The following is a 14,568-nucleotide window of genomic DNA, read 5'->3' on the forward strand; positions in this document are numbered from 1 at the left end:
CCATATTCAGATTTCCTGGTTCCCGGCATGTTTGTGGTCTTGTACAAATAAAACCAGTATTTCTTCCATTTGACACTTGCATATTTTATCCCAATATGGTGTCCTACTGTAAACGAAGAGTGTTAGCCCATGCATCAGTATGTCATGTTTTTATATTATACGTATCTGTTGGGAGAAGCCGTTGAAAAGAAATTACAGGCATCAGGGCCCTTTAGTCCTAGACTGTGGATCTCTTAAAGAATAAGGGCATTCTCTAACCAAAAGATAATGATCAAATTCAGGATGTTTAACGTTGTTGCAATAGTGTTATCTAATGTACACGACCTGCTAAAACGTGCCAGTTGTCCCAATAACGCCAATTACTGCAAACATTTCATTTCAGGATCCCGCATTGTATTTAGTTATGTGTCTTCAGTCCCTGTAAACCTGGAACAGTCAGTCCCTCAGCCCTGCTTCATCTTGGATGACACTGATAGTTTTTACAGAGTCTGGGCCATTTGTTTTGTAGAAGAGGTTTATCGGATCATTTTTCATGATCAGACTTTTGGTAAAATGCTTTCGAAGTGATGTGTCTCAGCGCTTCACACCAGGAGGTACACAATGTCGTTTGTGCCGCCACTGGTGATGCTTCTGATTGGTAGTATCTGCCAGAGTTTTCCACTGCAAATGTGGAAAAGTAAGTTTTAGCAGTAAATAAGTGATCATTTTGAGTAACCTTATTGACTCATATTGAGATTTTTTAGGATAAATTTGACTGCCTACATAAAGGAAAACATCCGTCACACTCAAGATTTTAATCAACCTGAAAGACCTAAATTTTGTTGAGAATAAAAGTAGACACAGAAAGGCCAGCATTTATTAGGATTTATTTTTCAGTTTAGAGAACACTTCATCGGAGAGTCTTGCCAGGGAGGCTAGACAGGAGTTTCCCTTTATGCGGACGATGAAACAGCTCGTTTAATTAGCTAGTGATGGAGTGGGGACTTACATGTCTTTCTCTTGAAAGGTTAGTACTTTTCCTCCCACACCGTCCTGCACTGAAAAGCAGATTAAAATACAGAGCAGGGACCGTATGCAACCGAATGATGATGTAGGGGATTGCTCGGACTGGAGGGCTCATTCTTGGATTCAAGCAGGCCTAGTGATACCACTTGTGTGTGACACCTTGAGCCCCCCACCCCCTGCAAAAAAAAGACCTTAATGCCTCAGAAATTTAGTTTCTCCTAAAAATGGGGTCATAATACTTACCATGTAGTATAGTTTGGGGACTTCACAGTTAAATGTAAAGCACTCAGTAGAGTGATAAAATAAGTGCTTGTTGATGTTAGCTGTTATGTATTATTCTTTGTAATATTTGGCATTTGCTTTCCACCAACACCACTACCACCCATACCACTGCCATCACCGACCCCTCCTTTGCTACCTCAGCTGCCAGCTCCTCAGTCAATTGTTGAGGGTCTATGCAAGGGGTAGAGTATGTACTGATGAATTTGACAGTCTCTGCTGTCAATGAAGAATCACCAAAAAGCATGTATACGTAACACACAGACACAGACAACAGTGTGGTGATAGCCAGAGGGGAAGCATGGTGAGGCCGGGTGGAGGTGGGCAAAGCGGGGGGAATGGGGACAGAAAGAGACCTTGCTTGGGGCGATGGGCACACGATGCAGGGTGCAGATGATGTTTTGTTGAGTTGTGCACTCGAAACCTGTCTGGTTTTGTGAACTGATGTCAGCCCAATAAATTCAATTTAAAAAAAGAGAGTTCACAATCAAGAGAAACAGACATAAACAGATGACTGTTTCATTGGCATAACCCATGAACTAAATTTAACGCCGCATTTTTCTCGAGTTAGGTTTTCCTCTAATCAAATCATCGGCAGAGTTTTACCAGACTAGAGAATGTGGTGAGCAGTACTAAGAGCGATGCTATGTGAGCTCAAGTGTAACAGCTCAAGTATGGAGGACAGAAACATGCTTTGGGGAAAGTTACAAATATAGCTTTCAGCAGAACAGTGTAACCTTGCCATGAAATAAGGTATGGAAGCTGAAAAATGTTACCAAATTGTATAGAGATCATCAGTCAGCCAAAAGCTGTAGCAGTCATTTCGTGAGAAGAGCGTGGACTGGGTGTCAGAAACTACAAATACATAGTGGCTTGCCAGCTACTACTGTATTTTCACATACCTAGAACATCTGAACCAAAGTCACGGCTCCAGTGTGTACCGTGGTTGGGAATTTGAGCAAGTTCCTTTCCTCTCGGTAAAACATGGGCTCATTAGAAGAACTACTTGCTGCAGTTGTTAGGAGAAACAAAGGTAAATAAACAGCAACAGTCCACCAACAGCTACAGTTCCTCAAAGCAAAGGTCTTAGCTGGTCATGTATAATTATCCAGGAAGTAGAGTTTGTTTTCCCTTTATTTCCCCACCATTTCAACTTTTTAAGAAATTGTGATAAAATACAAATAACATAATTAACCCTCTTGACCGTATTTAAATGGCATTCACTACATTCGCATTATTGTGCGACTATCACCACCGCCCATCTCTAGAACTCTCTTCATCTTGCAGAACTGATTCTTTGTATCCACTACACAATAGCTCCCCATTTCCCCCTCTCCCTAGCCCCTGGCAGCCCCCGTTCTATTTTCTGACTCTGAATTTGACATTAGGTAGAACCATACAGTATTTGTGTTTGTGACTGGCTTATGTCACTTGGTGTAATGTCCTCAAGGCTCATCCATATTGTAGCCTGGGCCAGAATCGCTTCCCCTTTTAAGGCTGAATAGTGCTTTGGCGTGTATGCGTCATGTTTTGTTTTTCCACTGACCCGTGCATGGACACTTGGGCCATTTCCACCTTCAGCTATTGTGAATAATGCTACTATGATCATGGGTGTACAAGTGTCTCTTTAAGACACTGCTTTCAATTATTTTGTGTGTCTACCCAGGATTGGACTCCCTGGGTCATATGGTAATGCTGCTTTTCATTTTTTGAGCAATTGCCCTACTGTTTTCCATAGCATCTGTGCCGTTTTGCGTTCCTATCAGCAATGTACAAATGTTCCAATTTCTCCACATCCTTGTCCACACTTGTACTTTTCCTTCCTTCCTTCCTTCCCTCCTTCCTTTTTTTTTTAATAGTAGCCATTCTAATGATTGTGAAGTGGTATCCATGTTCACTTTTTAAAGAACCATTTCCTCCCTCTTGTGGTTTGTTCTTTTTTTTTTTCACTTCCTTTTAATCAAGGTCAAGTTTAACTAAGGATCTGACACCTAATCATGTGTCTTCATATGAATTTAAGTCAGAAGTCTCCCTATTCTAGTTATAAAGAAAAACACCCAAATCTCAAAAAAGGCAAGAAAGTAGAGAAAAATAAACAGAAAAAGCAGGAGATAAGGAAATACAAGATAATGATGGAAAGAAATACAAATGTATCAATAGTTACAATAAATATAAATGGACTAAAGGCTCAGTTAACTGACAAAAGTTGTCAGGTTGAATTTGTTTAAAACCTAGGTATATGCTATTTATGAAAGACTCGTAAAAACAAAATGATATGGAAAAGTTGAAAGCATAAGTGTATAAAAAGATTTAACTGGGAAATAATAACCAAAAGAAATCTGATTAACTACAGTAATATTATGTAAAATACTTTCAAGGCAAAGAAAAAAGCTTTACTACAGATAAAGGGAGTCACTATAATGATACAAATTATATTTCTATTTCATAAAATTTTTTATTAATAAGGAAGTTATAATAATTCTAAATGTGTATGCATGTAAAAGATAACCTCAAAATATAGAAAGTAAAAATTTACAGGAGCAAAAATCTATAAAGAGATACAATCAATTCACAACTAGAATAAAACATTTTTAAAGCACACTCCTGTTAGCATCTGATAACCAGACAGAAATCTGTCAAGGGAGACACTGAGAGCTAAAAATGCAAATGTGATTAAGGCATTGTAATGAAGAAAAGTACACAAAATACTTGGAATATGACTGTAAAAGTTAACAGGATGAATTTTCCCCTTTGCCCAAGGAGATGAATACCTTTAGACTAAAACTGATCAATTGTACAAAATCCTACAAACTGTACTCTATTGGTAGGGATTGAATTAGACAAGTAATTAGATGTTTTCCTTTGTTTTAAATAAAAAATCGCTTCATACTATCCGAAATAAATGACAACCGTCTAATCATGAGAAAACATTAGACAAACCCACCACGAAGGATTTTCTGCAGAACAACTCTGCAGAAGGTCAAGGCTGTGATGGGAAGAGACTTGGGAGACGTGACATCTACGTGCCCTGTGGTGTCTGGATTGACTCCCGGACCAGAAGAAGGACAGCCATGGAGAACTGGTGGAAGTCGAGTAAGGTCCGTGGTGTATAGCATTGTACCAGTGTTAACCTCCCGGTTTTCATAAATGTGCCTCAGGTGTGCAATTATTGACATTAGGGGAGGCTGGGTACAGGGTCAGAGAGTACACAGAAACTCTGTTCTAGTTTTGCAACTTTTCTCTGTTTTAAAGTTATTAGAATAAAAAGTTTAAAAATGAATAAGCAGCTAATTTATTTGCACACCAATCTTATGTAACTACAACACTTACTTTCTCGTGGTGTTTAATTATTCCTGGACCATCTGGCTCTAGCAAGCAGCATGTGAGAAAGCATTCAGAGAGCAGGTGGAAGAAAATAACTTTTTGTACACCAACCAGAGAGCAGGTTTTCCTTTTTTTTTTTTTTTTAATAAAAAAACACTTCCCTTTAAACCAAGGCTTTTAACATGAAACAGATTTCTTGAATAAAATGGAAAGTTTCCAATACATTGAAACGTTAATCATTATACATATAACACCTGGCAGGAAAAAAAACAAAACAGCAAGTTTACACAATGCCTGTAACAGCCATGGTCTTATTCTCAGATGCTTCCTCCGCCTGCCAAGTGCGTTCTGCTGGACACAGAGCTCCCCATGTTTCTGGGGTCATGCTCAGCAGAGGCTGCAGCCCAAGAGCATTTCTCTGGCTGGGCTGTGGTGCTGCTGGCTCTGCTCAAGAAGCAAAGCGGTCACCAGCACATCAAACAGTGTATTGTAAACATCCTTTAAAAATCAAAGTGAGAAAGAAGAAGGCAACATAATAATGTTATCGGAACGACGTTAGCAAGCGAGGACAGCTGTGTAAACTAGAGACCAAAAGGTGGTTCCCCAGCTTCGTTTCTGTGGCTTCTTGGGCAGTGGCCACCAGAATAGCTCTGGTTCATGGATGATATCACGGACCCGTCCTGGGCTCTGCTGAACCCCAGGATTCCTCCCTTCAGATTCAGACACCAAATGGGTTTCAGGGACCAGCTTGGCTATGTCCTTGGGCAACATGACATGCAGGAACTCGAACTCCTCGTTGTTGTATTTGTCCGAGTAATAAATTTGTACGAAATGATCTCCTCGCTTGAGGACCACCAGCCTCACGCTGCCAACCTCCAACAGCTCCCCAGGTTTTCCTTTGTGTGTTTTAAAGAGATTGTGTGTGATGTATTTAATGTTACTAAATATAATGTTAGTCTGCCTGAAACAATAGTGAGTGCTCCTGGTTTGTACTTAAGTTGGCTAATTTAAAGACTTACCTTTTCTGTGTTCAAGGACAACTTAAACATTTAATTGAAAAAGGGAGTCACATTGGCTGCACCAGGAATTATTTATGCTATGTTCTTCCCCCAAGGTTTCTTTTTTCTTTGTTTTACTTCCAGTTTTTTCCCTTTGAAATTGTTGCTTTGATCTAAGGCAGGAAAGTTCAAAGGCATTGCTGAGGTTGACCAGTAGATCGCTCTCGTTCTCTTACTGATACCGGCACAACTATTGATTAAGGTTTCTATGTGTACATGTTTAGTGTTGAATAAAATATTTTAAATATTGTGTATAAAAAATAAATGTCTGAGTAACTGAAATAACTTCCTTTCCATTGACCGAATTTAGCCTGTAACTTCCCTCTTGAATCTTCCTTATCAGCTGTCTAGAAATGTGTTTTTCAGCATATTCATGTCATAGTCTAATCTCAGTGTCTGCAAAGGGAACACTTTAAGACCTGGCTAAATTGATCACTTTATCCTAAGTCCTCTTCTACTTCAGAGTAAGTGAAATAGGTGGTAGTGGAGAATAGCAAAGGAAGTCTACTTATTCCTTATTCGTTTATATATTAATTACAGTTGACACACAGTATTATATTAGTTTCAGGTGTACGACGTAGTGATTAGACATTTATATAACTTAAGACGTGAGCACCTCAAGAAGTCCAGCACCCATTTGACACCGTCATATTGTTACAATATTGTTGACTGTATTCTCTGTGCTGTACTTTACATCCCCGTGACTATTTTTATAAGTGGCAGTTTGCACTTTTTAACAAAAGGAAGTGTTGATGATGAAATTTTGTGACTGTTCGGACTAAGCAAAAATGAGAACTTGGGGGGAAATCTGAACCAGAAATATTCTACTTAGTGAATCACACATTGTATTTATTAGTCACCCATTTGGCAAATTTTCATGGAGTCTTAGGCACCTTGTTAGGCACCAAAGATATGGAAGTTTTCTCCAGCAACTACGAAGTGAGTGTCTACTCTCAATCAGGCACTGTTTTTGATAAGGTTCCACTATCATAAAATTTATATTCTTTAGGGGGAAATAGATAATAAAAAAGTAACCAGTAGATAAAGAAGGTAATTTTATGGTAGAAAAGAGTGGTAAATACTATGAAAAGAAAATAAAGCAGGACAGTGGGATCGAGATTGAGTGGGGTAGGGTCTACTTCACACAGGGCGGGTTGGGAGGTGGGGTTTGGATGCTGAGTTGTGAGTGATGATGGGAGGGAGCAGCCTCAGAAATAACAGGGGCAACTACAGGTGCCTGAGCGGGAGTGAGGGTGAGGAGTAAGAACAGGACAATTTGTAGAATGCCCCTCAGTTTGGGTGTGTCTAATATTTCCTCATCATGAGATTCAGTTTTTGACATTTATGGTAATTCTACATGAGACATGAGCGATGTGATCTTCTCGGTGTATCACGTCAGGAGCCTTAGGTCAGTTTATCTTGTTATTAATGTCATTAAAGACAAGGAAAAGCTGAAAACCAGATTAAACAGACCAAAGATACCTGATGAGCACACTCACATTTTCAAAGTCGTTCTAAGGAACATTCTTAACATAACTGGTGAATAACATGGTATCGTTGTTAAACTTCTTGAATTTGACAGTTATATGCAAAGGAACATTTTTGGTCTTAGGGGTTACGTGCTGAAGTATTTGAGGGTTAACAGCCATGATGTCTACAAATTACAAAGGATTCAGTAATCATAATTACAATATGCGCATGGAGAAAGGAACAAATCAAATGTGGCAAAATGTTCTCACAGTTGTTGGATATAAATGAAGCATATACTTGAGTTTATTGGATTATTCTTGTAACTTTTCCCTAAGATTGAAATAAAACATAAAAAAAAAGGAATTTCAAAGTAGCAGACACTATAACTCTTGAGCTTACAGTGAAGTAAATAAAAATGGTCATAAATAAAAGTTAAAAAAAGGAAGACAAGCTTGGCAGGAGTAAAGAGACGGTCTCTCTCAGATAAGGATCTAGAGGGAAAGACAAACAAGCCAACACAATTCCACGGCTGCTCTGGTTGACCAGGGAAAGCGCTGGGGGAGAGGAAGTTTTGCTGAGGTTATGGGCTCGTGCTGGCGGGGAGATGATCTTGACTTTAAGTGCCAGCAGGCCATGCTGCCATGCTGGTGACCGTCAGTGGCAGTTGGAATTGTAAATCTCTAGTGAGCAATGCAGATTTGCAAGCCTTTGGGTACTGGAAACAGTTGAAATCTCAGGAGGGCAGGAAGTGGGCCGGTGAGGGAGGGTATCTCAAGTGATGAGGAAAGAGGGTTGAGGACAGAACCCCAGAGAATAAATACCAAGTTAAGGAGTGGATGAAGGAGGATGAGCTGAAGGAGGGACTGAGGAGGGAAGGCGACAAAGAGAAAGAAGAGATGCCCAGGTTAGTGGTGGCACGAGAGGTGGGCAAGGAGCATTCAAGAGAGTATGTTTCGTGTGTCAGCTGCCAAAGGGAAGTCAAGTCAGGGGAGGAGCACAAAGTGTTCCCTGGAATTGCTGGTCAGGGCAGTCTTCTCCCAGAAGTGAAATGTGAGCTGGGCTTTGGCAGGTGAGGAGGAGTTAGCTCGGCAAAGGCCTGGGGTTGGCTGTGTCGGTATGGTTTCCCTTCCTTGTCTGAGGAGGGGGTGCTGGGGGCTGAGGGCCCCTCTGGCCTAATGACCACATCACTCAGGGCTCGCCATTCATTCCACTCCCGGCAGCTATGCTGCCTGCAGGACTTCTTTAGAGGCTTCCATCCCCATGGCCTCATCCTGGGAAGCCAGGGAATTAGCTGGAGGTTTTATGACTGCCCCACCCCCTACCACTCATCTGGGGTCCCAACAGAGTGGGCAACACTTAAGCACTGGCCGAGTCTTCCTTCCAGTTCTCTTTTTCCAGTACGTTGGAGCCACACTTCCCCTGGATTTGTTTAGAATCAGCCATTAGAATATTGGGAAACAGCACCCCAAACCAGTGATGATGGTTTTGGCCAGATCGGTTGTTAAATGTGTCTTTTTGATAGTAATAAGCTAAGTATTTTAAGGCCATTTGTGGTCCGTGATGTAAAAAGCATGTCATCTGGGTAAAGAAGCATGCTTGCACTCCTGTTCGTACATAGGCAGGCTGGCCACCTACTTAAAAGCAAAATTGAAATATTTAGGATTATTCAAGTATACAAACCTAGATAGTTTTCAAGACACAGGTGATACAGTTTTGTTTCACATCGTTTTGATCTTGAGACAATTTATTCTTCCCTAGTCTGACAACAATATTTGCATGGAGATTTTAGCAACCTTGTGTATAGCCCGATATCAACCTCAAGGTCATACATACTCTTGAAAACATAGGGTGTGGTGGTGAGTTTTATGTGTCAAGTGCATTACGCTTAATTTGGCCAAATACCAATCTAGATGTCACTGAGAAGGTATTTTGTAGGCAACGGTGAGATTTAGGTGAGTAGATATTCGAGTAAAGCAGATTACCCTCCATAGTGTGGGTGGGCCTCATTCAGTCAGTTGAAGGCCTCAGGAGAAAAGACTGAGGTCCATGAGGAAGAGGGAATTCTGCCTCCGGATTGCCTTGGGACTCAAGCTACAACCTCAGCTCTTCCCTGGGGCTCTAGCCTGCCCGCTTACCCTGCAGATTTTAGACTTCCCAGCCCCCCCAGGCAAGTGAGCCAGTTCCTGAAAATAAATCTGTCTCCCCCATCCCTCCCCAGCCTTCTCCCTCTCCCACTCTCTCTCTGTGTTCCGTTTGTGTGGAGAACCCTGACTACTACCCGGGGTAGTTTCGTGTGGAGTCCTTCCTTTCCTGGGGGGTTCGTTGGGACAAATCGGTCTGTAGTTCCCACAAAGGACAGTGACAGCGAGGCCCTCAGGTACTCCACACACAACCACAAAGGCTTATAATCAAACGGAGAAAACTGGGAAGAGTTTGTCATCGATCCCACCTGACTTCCTAGAGGATCAGGCCCCATCTATCCACCAGTGCCCGCTGGAGCCCGCTACACTTTCAGGGACCCAGGAGAATGTTTTAATTTTGTATACAAGCAGAAGAGAAGAAAAACAGAAGTTTGTAGTTGAAGAAAATATTTTAATGTGCAGTATTTTGATATGCACATTCAGCTTTATATCAATGTAGTCATAAAATACAATTTTAATATCTTTATGGAGGAAAGGATGTAAGAAGGCCAAAGCACACAGGGCCCACACACGGTGTAATGTAACCGTTTTGGGGGGATGATGCTGGGTGGAAACATGCCTAGAAAGTGTGGATGAATAATAGAAGAGGTAATACTAGGAGATAGGTATTTGCAGGCTGAGACATACATCACTGTGTAAGTATAAGATATATGGCATGATGGCTCAAGTTACATTGTGAATTGTCACAATACGTTTACTTGACATCCATCACCTCATAGACACAAACAAAAAGAGAAGAAAATGTTTGTTCCTTGTGAGAACTTTTATGACTTTGAAATATTTAAGATAGCAGTGTTAACTATAGTCATTATGCTATATATTGCATTGCCAGTGCTTATTTATCTTGTAATTGGGTGTAACCACAAATCTAATCTTTTTCTATTAATTTTTCCTCTTTTTTTAGATTTCACACATATGTGACATTATATAGCATTTGTCTTTGACTTATTTCACCTAGCATAACTTCCTCAAGTTCCATCCATGTTATTGCAAATAGCAGGATTTCCTTCTTTTTTATGGCTAAATAGTATTCCATCATATATGTATATATATATATGTATATATACACAAATTTTTCTTCCCATTGCACCTGTCTGCCCCTCTATCTATCTGTCATCTATCTACCTGTCTGTCTAATCTTAGAACTTCTTTCTTTATTCATCCTTTGATGGACACTCAGGTTGTTTCTTTGTCTTGTCTATTGTAAGTAATGCTGCAGAAAATGTTATCTTAAAATTGCTTGCTCCTCTATAGGCTGACTTGAAACTGAAGAGTATCGAAATAAAATCCAGCAAGACTTAAGTCTTCCAATGACAATTTTATGGTAGAGACTTTCTCTTTTTGGGAGATGGGATAAACTATATTTCTAGTCTATTCTAAGGGAAATATTCCCAAGGAGCAAATTTGTATAAACAACTTATTAATGTTTAAAGCACACCACTCAGCATAGAAACTAAAATATTACATCCTGGAAAAAATTTCACTTTAAAATAATTTATCAAGTGTTTTTATAATAGATGGAGTGGGAAAATCCCATTTGGGAAGAGTTTTAGAATTTTTAACATGCAAAGTGATATACATATATGATAACGATGAAGCAAACGTCCCATCTAGTTGGCAATGGAGGTTTTTGTTTCCCGTCCCTCTCACAGAAGCTATCCCATATATGACAATGTTCCCACATCTTCATTCATTATTAGTGTTGGCAGTCCTACAGCTAATGCTTCCCGTGGAGGTGTATCCACTATCAATGGAAGACACTGCTAATCACTTAAAGTAGCACCTGAAGTTAATTAATTTGCCTGCGCCTTTCTTTGCATCCAGCTTAAGAAGTTATCTTTCTAATGTGAACAGATTAAAAAAAAACTTCAAAGACCTTTATATTTAATTAAAATATGTGCTTCTACATTGACTATACCTAGATTGTAGAACAGTTATGAACTTATGGAAAGCAGAAAGAATCTTCCAAAAACTTGTCGGAAAGGGATTTATGAATTTTATTGAAGTTAAATTCTCTGAACTTAACATTAGTTACGGCAATGCAACTGATGACAACAGCCAGACATACAGGCAGCAATAATGAAGGTCACAGAATAATTCAATCTAGGGAGAATGATTGTTTTGACATTCAACCAGATATATATGGAGCAATAACATAGAAAATAAAAAACATGGTCGTCAGACAGGCTTTGGTTTGAATTCTTATCTGTGCAATTTCATTCATTCTGTCACTCATTCCAGAGATATTTACTGATACCTCGTCACTGGGGATACAATGGTGGAAAAACGTTTTCCTGACTCTAGGGAAACCAGAGTCTAGTGGGGGGATGTAGATATTACGTATGAATATTCATACGATTTAAAAAGTAGTTACAGTTGGTGATTATGTGAAAGATGAGTGTTGGGTGACATGAAAGCAAATAACACGAGAACCTAATTTATTTACTTTTTACGGTATATTTTATTGATTATGCTATTACAGTTGTCTCATTATTTTCTCTCCTTTATTCCCCTCCACCCTGCACTCCCTTCCCACCAGCATTACCCCACCTTAGTTCATGTCTGTGGGTCCTACATATAAGCTCTTTGGCTTCTCCATTTCCTATACTGTTCTTAACCTCCCCCTGTCTATTTTGTACCTACCATCTATGCTTCTTATTCCCTGTATCTTTTCCCCCATTATCGCCCCTCCCACTCCCTGCTGATAACCCTCCATGTGGTCTCCATTTCTGTGATTCTGTTCCTGTTCTAGTTGTTTCCTTAGTTTGTTTTGGTTTTGGTTTTGGTTTTTAGGTTCAGTTGTTGATAGTTGTGAGTCTGTTGTCATTTTACTGTTCATAGTTTTGATCTTCTTTTTCTTAGATAAGTCCCTTTAACATTTCATATAATAACGGCTTGGTGATGATGAACTCCTTTAACTTGACCTTATCTGGGAAGCACTTTATCTGCCCTTCCATTCTAAATAAAGCTTTGCTGGATAGAGTAATCTTGGATGTAGGTTCTTGCCTTTCATGACTTGGAATACTTCTTTCCAGCCCCTTCTTGCCTGTAAGGTTTCTTTTGAGAAATCAGCTGATAATCTTCTGGGAACTCCTTTGTAGGTAACTGTCTCCTTTTCTCTTGCTGCTTCTAAGATTCTCTCCTTCTGTTTCATCTTGGGTAATGTAATTATGATGTGCCTTGGTGTGTGCGTCCTTGGGTCCAACTTTTTTGGGACTCTCTGAGCTTCCTGGACTTCCTGGAAGTCTATTTCGTTTGCCAGATTGGGGAAGTTCCCCTTCATTATTTTTTCAAGTAAGTTTTCAATTTCTTGCTGTTCCTGTTATCCGTCTGGCACCCCTATGATTCAGATATTGGAACATTTAAAGTTGTCCCAGAGGTTCCTAAGCTACTCCTTGTTTTTCTGAATTCTTGTTTCTTCATTCTGTTCTGGTTGAATGTTTCTTTCTTCCTTCTGCTCCAAATCATTGATTTGAGTCCCAGTTTCCTTCCCATCACTGTTGATTCCCTGTACATTTTCCTATATTTCATTTTTCATAGCCTTTACTTTTTCCTCTATTTTGTGACAAGACTCAACCATTTCTGTGAGCATCCTGATTACTTGTTTTGTTAACTGTGCATCTGATAGGTTGGCTATCTCTTCATTGCTTAGTTGTATTTTTTCTGGAGCTTTGATCTGTTGTTTCATTTGGGCCATTTTTTTCTTTTTGGTGTTGGCATGCCTGTTACATAGTAAGGGGCAGAGCCTTAAGTATTTGCTGGGCGGGGCAACACAAGTCGCTGCGCTGTGATGCTGTATGTGAGGGAGGGTTGGAGAGGGAACAATGCCACTTGCTCAGCTCTCTGCCGGCTTTCAGTCACTTCCCCCGCTACCCACAGCAAATTGGGCCCTTCTGGTGCTGCTTCCCGGTGGGTGGGTTTGTGTACGTTCTAGAACCCTGTGGGTCTCTCCAAGGAACTCTTCTGGGAGTCTGGGAGTCTCTCCCACCTCTTCAACCTCTGCAGGTGTCTTCAGTCAGAGGTTTGAGGCTTTATTTCCCCATGCTGGAACCCTGAGTTTTGCAGTCTGTCTTGCTCCCCAGTTGTTCCTCCTGGTTTATCCTCACACAAATATGGGACCACCCTATCCTCTAGTTGCCACTTTGCCAGGTCTGCCAGCTGCAACTTGCTCGCCCTGGTCCTCCAGTCGCTGTGTTGCCACAAGTTCTCTCTGTCTGGCTGCCCATCTCTGCCCCTTCTACCGTCCTAGATGAATTTCTTCTTTAATTCCTTGGTTGTCGGACTTTTATACAGCTTGATTTTCTGGCAGTTCAGGTTATTTTTTGTTTTTCAATTTGTTGTTGTCCTTTCGGTTGTGTGAGGAGGCACAGTGTGTCTACCTATGCCTCCATCTTGGCTGGAAGACTACAAGTACCTAATTTAGACTGAGCATTTGGGAAGGCCAATTTAAGGGCTGAAAGCAGGCCACAGGGTGGCTGGGTAGAGTGAGCCAGAGTGAGAGAGGTTACGGTTGAGGTAGGAGAGGAGATGAGGGGAGGGTGAGCAGAGGATAGGAAAGAAGGAAAGGGGAGAGGAGGAGAGCCAAAAAACACAGCTGTGAGATTTGATCAAAGTGCTAAATTTCATTTTTATGCAATGTGGATAGTAGTAACAACTTCAGGTGGTTGCTCTCAGGGTTAAATGATATTGTATTTGAATTATGCTTAATACACACCTAGCATAATATGTATTTACTACCTGGTGGCTATAAATAATAATATCTTTATTGAGTTTACATTCTGATGAGGTGTTAATATTCGCCTCAAGAAAGGAAATAAGTAAAGAGAGGCTGATAGTTGTTTAAAGAGCTTCAGAGAGAAATTCCACATTTGCACTAACTTTAGAAAGAAATTATTTATTGCAGTCACAACTGAAGGAAGAAGCAAGACAAAACATCTCAATATTTTCTGATTAGCAAGAAACTTAAGTGACATATCAGCGAGGTTACAGAATAAAGATACTGAAGTTATAGAGTGTGATTAACACAATTTTTCATAACATACATGTGGCATGTTAAACCTTGAGATTTAGATTAGCTGTTAAACAAGGGGTGTCAAAGACAGGAATAGAGAAACAATTGCTAACTTGTTAGCCAAGATATTTTCATAACAAGATACAGAATAATTAGAAATAGATAGGATGTAACCTTTAACAAGGATTCAGGTTTATAATTTTGGTTGCTCGAAGGTAAG

At 40.2% G+C, this 14,568-nt stretch overlaps 1 protein-coding gene across 2 annotated transcripts in view; it reads left to right on the forward strand.

The window, feature by feature from the left end:
* The window catches only part of CCDC170 (coiled-coil domain containing 170), an 82,593-nt gene that overhangs the window by 976 nt on the left and 67,049 nt on the right, over window positions 1-14,568 (forward strand). The window lies entirely within an intron of this gene.

The sequence above is a fragment of the Desmodus rotundus genome, chromosome 11 (genome assembly GCF_022682495.2).
Source record: "Desmodus rotundus isolate HL8 chromosome 11, HLdesRot8A.1, whole genome shotgun sequence".
NCBI classification, from domain to species: Eukaryota; Metazoa; Chordata; class Mammalia; order Chiroptera; family Phyllostomidae; genus Desmodus; species Desmodus rotundus.